The following is a 5,421-nucleotide window of genomic DNA, read 5'->3' on the forward strand; positions in this document are numbered from 1 at the left end:
GTGTGCACACCTGTGTGGATCAGCGCGCTTGTATTCAAAAGGTTTCCCCATGTAGAGGTTGTAGAGAGCCATAGCCCTGTCCCCCAGGGCATGAAGCAGGCATGGAGGAGATCCATGCCTCCCCTGCACCCTGGTGACACACCCGCACCCCAAGGCCCTACTTGTGTGGGTGGGTGTGTTGGAGCGGGAAGAGGGAGGCAGATGGGGAGGAAAAAAAGGGAGGAGCAAGCTCCCCCGCTGACCCCAGTAGGCACCCCCGTCCTTCAGCACCCACCAAGGCAAGGGAACCCAGGCCCATCCAGATCGGGGCATACGGCAGCAGGACAAAACAAATAAGATAAAAATATGTGGAAGCATCCTTTACTGCAGCTGCTACTCACCGTGCCTCACGTTCTCTCTCTTAAACCAGTGCTGCATGTGTTTCTGGGCATTGAGATGGTGAGTGCAGAGAGGTCAAAGGTTATTTTAGCTTGTTCAAATTCAGGCCAAGTCCACCTCATTGTGTTTGTTCTAATGTTTTGGTTCAGAGACGTTTGGGAGTTTTCTTGGCTTTCTATTTTCACTGTGCCTCCAATGATCCTCTCACGCCTCAGCTGGGAACCTGCTTGAACTTAATCGTGTTTATATGAAAGTATGAGCCAAGGTGGCAGAATGTATCAAGAATATGTCCAGTAAAATATATATTTTCTAGCCCTATGACCTCCAACACTATCTAACTGCTTACAGATATCCCAAGTTTGCTTTGAGACACTGGGGAATTTCCTTGGCACTTCTTCAAACCTATCTCTGCCCTCTAAAGTTGCATGAGATAAGCACTTTTGTTAAATACCTCAAATGTAAATTCTTACAGTGGATTTGCCTAGGGACAAATCCTGGCAATCTTCCCCATAGTTACAGTCTTTATCTAAAGAAGTAGCCTTATTTTCATGGGCAGTATTTTAGTATTTTCCCCTGTGTCGACCCCCCTCTCCCCCAACAACAAGTATGTCCGTGTGTGGGGGCACAGCTAACTCTGTTTTTTTTTCTTTTTAGAGACTTAGGCCGAAATAAATGCTTACCTTAAGCCACAGAGTCTCATTTTGGTTTGTTTGTATTAGAGATGGACCGATCCGATATTAAGTATCGGTATCGGTCCGATACTGACCTAAATTACTGGATCGGATATCGGAGAAAAATAAAAAATGTAATCCGATCCATTAAATATCACGAAAGCACCTCACAAAACTTGCAACACGCCGTAACTCACCTCAGAACGTTAGCACGTCGGAGCAGTATGCATCACGTGATAGAGCGGCTGTGGCATGCGGGACCTGTCGGTGGTCTGGATAGCATGTGGAGCTTTGCTAGCAACCGGGCATTTCATCTCCGACAAAGTTATCCCGAGAGAAGTAAAGCAAGTGTGTAAGTCCATCTCTGAATGTAAAGCATTCCTGCGTTAAGCTTAACAAGCGACTGCCTCTCCTGCTGCTACTTCAATCATGAAACTGCTTAACGATCAGCTGATCGGCTTTTCTGTCGCGAGTCCGTCTCTGTTGTTTGCTTTTGGCCCACTTTGCACCAGAAAGAGGAAACCAGCGGCTGAACAACAGCAGCACGTTTAAGCTTGATAAGCTGTTGTTAGAATGTATTTAATATTACTTTCTACACCAGGATCTTTTTCTACGTAGCTGACGCTGGTAACTGTGCAGGGGCGGATCTAGCAAAGTTTAGCCAGGGGGGCCGATAGGGCATTAACAGGGAAAAGGGGGCACAAAGACATACTTTTCTTTCTTATTCTCATTTAAAATGTCGAGCTTTTAATTATTTAATATTTATCTGAATCTTATACCCAAAGTTTTAATCTGATGTAAAATGTATAGAAGTCCATTATTGTATATAGTAACTGTTAAGTCTAATATACCCTAGTAAGCTATAGTACTTTTTCCTTTGGGAAGGTACCATCTGTGCAGTCTGCAATTTTGTTGAAGAAAGATGTTGAATCTATTTAATATTTCTTGAAAAAGAATTGATTTCTGTGTATTTTTTTTCACACTGCATCAAATTAAGGTTGATTACGTCGATTAAGCATCATGAGGTGGCGCGTGAGGGGTGGTTCCCTATTTTTTATTTATTTATTTTTGTTGTTGCTGGGAGTTGGAACCCTATTAGTTAGGTTGCTTAATATTTATGCTAAGTACTCTTTAAAATACCAGAATAGGGAGGATGGTGTAGGTTTAAGTTAATTAGATTGATCAGTATTGCTGAACTATGAAATATTTTTTTTTGCATACAGGTATAACAGAATAGCTTTAGTGTAGTTGTTGTTTTAAACTTGAGTATGAACTTATACAAAATGCAGCAAGATATTTAAAAAACAGTTTTGTTGATTAAAAAACACTATATCGGATTCATATCGGTATCGGCAGATATCCAAATTTATGATATCGGTATCGGACATAAAAAAGTGGTATCGTGCCATCTCTAGTTTGTATATGTTTTGTAGACAGAAATGCAGTGCACAGCTAAAATCTTGAGTTGTCACTCATTACAGAAAAGTATGTTTAAGCAATAGCTGTCCAAGTTTTCTGAAGTTCTTTCAAAGTTTTTCTTTGGACATTGGCGGCTTTCTTCTTACACATTTTTACTCCAGTCCTTGTACCTGACCCTTCACACTGACCCTATCAATTATTCAAGCATAAAAAAGGCACCTAACTTAAACCATGAAACAAGCTGTGTCCCAAAAGCAGGCTGCATCCTTTGGAGGACCCGGCCTTCGCGGTCTACATGGGCCGAGTCCTTCGAAAACCAAGAAGGCCGGAAGTGCGAGGCTGTGAAATGGAACAGTGTAGGCTTCTGATTTGCGTCACCAGCTGTCTTTGTAGAGTTTAATAAGCTCAGCTGTCATCTAAGTGACTTATATATCACGTTTAACCTGAGTAGCGAAAGACCACGGGGTTTGTAAACGATGTGGTGGGAGTCCGCTGTTCTCGCCAGCTCTAGTGACCCTTGAATCCCCGGCTAGCTATTGATCTGGTGGGTAACAGACGTCTCTGAAAACATCTTAGCACTTTTGCAAATATGTGATGTCTTGATAAACCGAGCAGATATTTGAAGTTTACACAGCTACATTCTCACTTGAAAATATGTTAAAAGTTTATTTTGTGACCTAGAAAGAGAAATATGAGTAATTATTAAAATGCTAAGTAGCTGCCGCCATTGTTGGAACCTGGAATTGGCTGGGCTTCGCTATTAATTCTGGGATAGGTCAGGCCTATCCCGACCCATCCTTCAAATTCGTGGAATTGAAGGACGCATTTGTCAGCCACGTTTGGAGCAGCATTCGAATTGGGACAGCCTTTGTCGCCTGGCTGTGACGTAAATGCGGCCTCCGAAGGATGTGGCCTAGGTTTTGGGACACAGCCACAGTGTTATCTCTCCAGATAACACACAACTTAGCTTTTTAAACTATTTTGAGTCGTATCTTTAGGCACTTTACTTCTAGCTACCTTTTGCAAAAACACATAATTTGTTTCCGTTTCCTTGGTTTATTTTATGAAAAATGCCAAAGATAACACAGTTTGGCAACAGCTATATGGAGTGATGAGTCCAATTTTGAAAATTTTGGTTCAAATTGTCAATATGTATGAAAAGTGAATGTGTCTACACAGTGGAGGCTCTGTCGTGGCTTTGGGCTGAAAAGAAAAGTACTGTCAGATTTTGATCCTCCGTGTAATATGATCTGGAAAGAGTCTGATTGGCAAAGGCAACATCCAAAAAGTGTCCTTGAATACCCTTCAAAAAGCCTGGAAAACGATTCCTGAAGTCTACTTAAACAAATGACGACAAAGTTTGGCTATGAGAGTTTAGGTTGTGTTGTAAAATAAAGACAGTCATACTCAATATTCTGTTTTTGACTTTTATACACTAAATGTTTATATTTTTATGATATGATACTGCACCTAAAATGGGTAAATGTGAAGAAATGAAGGGTAGCTCAAGACTTTTGCACAGTACCGTACCACTAACTCTTCTGGGGACTCTTTGCTCAGATCTTTTTGTTTCAACACATTGCTGGTTATTTGCTGTTTGCTTTAAATCTGTATTTCATTTCAGAGAATTCCTCCTTTTAAGGACACAGCTTTAGTTGATTTAGCACAGACACAATCCAAGCTGTCACATCTCACCACACACTGCCCAAAACTAATGGTGCATTTGGTAGGTCTTTGCCATTTTATAAACTCTGAAATTTCCAATGTTACCACAAAACAGTGCTGAAAACTTTCAACTGTAATTGGAGAGAGATCCAACGAGATGAAGCCAGATAGACAGATAGTCCACCACGAGAGGCTTTTGAGAAAATCGTCCGTTTTAGTGCTTCTTGTGAAACAGGCCTTCAGATTGCCAAAAAAAGAGCGACGCCAGGGAGTATTTGATGGGAAAGAAACAATTTCTGACACCTAGAGTCCCACAGCATCCATATCATTCTTTTATGATTATCTTCTAACTGTGCTGCTGACTAAATTGTTTCATTCTGTTCATGTATAATTATAACTGCAACTTATGGCTACATAGCATGTGTTGGCATTGTTCCTAGGCAATATGTTGCCATAGCTTTAGTTACTTTATTAATTAGAGTAATCAAAATATACAAACTGTTCATGCACACAATACTGATGCAAATAATGACCTTCAATTTAATCAAAAAAATTGATTGAAACGATAAACCTGACAAGAATTTTTTTTTACTCAAGTAAGTGGGTCAGGCTTTTTATCAACAGTAAAACATTATAATATTCTCTCCGTTATTAATAATTCTGAATAATATAAAAAAGCTACTTGTGTGAAACGAACTTTAATGAAACTAGAGGAAAGACTGAAAGCAACAAACTGAACTTCAGTTCATGGTAACATTTTTCTTACACTCCTGTCTGATAGGTCTACGTGTTCACCAGCACAAAAACAGCCTTTTCTCCAAACTGTCCAGTGTTATTACAAAAACTCACTTAATCTGTTTGTTTTTCCATAAAAGAAGGGTGTGGAGGCTTCCTCTCAATTGACACAACATAGGGCGGAGTTTTTAAGAATCCAAAAAATGTGACGTTTAGGCTTGTTCCCGAATGCCTCGTTTCATCTCTTCTCCAACAGCGTCCAAGACTAGCAAACAAAATCACTGAAATTGAGATCACTGACATCAACAAACAATCATTTTCAGTTACACTAATCATGGAATTTTCCTACATTTGAAATGCACTGAAGGTTCAAAGGAAGGAGAGCAATACTGGTGACTGGACTGGTTCTTATATAGCATTTTTTTTCTTTTACTCTTTTTGAGCATTCAAGGCACTTTATACGTGTCCTGAAGGGATCGAACGCCCAATCTTCCGACTAGTAGACGACCTGCTCTACCCCGTAAGCAACAACCACCTCAATACTGGCAACAGA

The sequence above is a fragment of the Pundamilia nyererei genome, unplaced genomic scaffold, assembly GCF_000239375.1.
Source record: "Pundamilia nyererei isolate P.nyererei 1_Seehausen unplaced genomic scaffold, PunNye1.0 scaffold00036, whole genome shotgun sequence".
Classification (NCBI taxonomy): Eukaryota; Metazoa; Chordata; class Actinopteri; order Cichliformes; family Cichlidae; genus Pundamilia; species Pundamilia nyererei.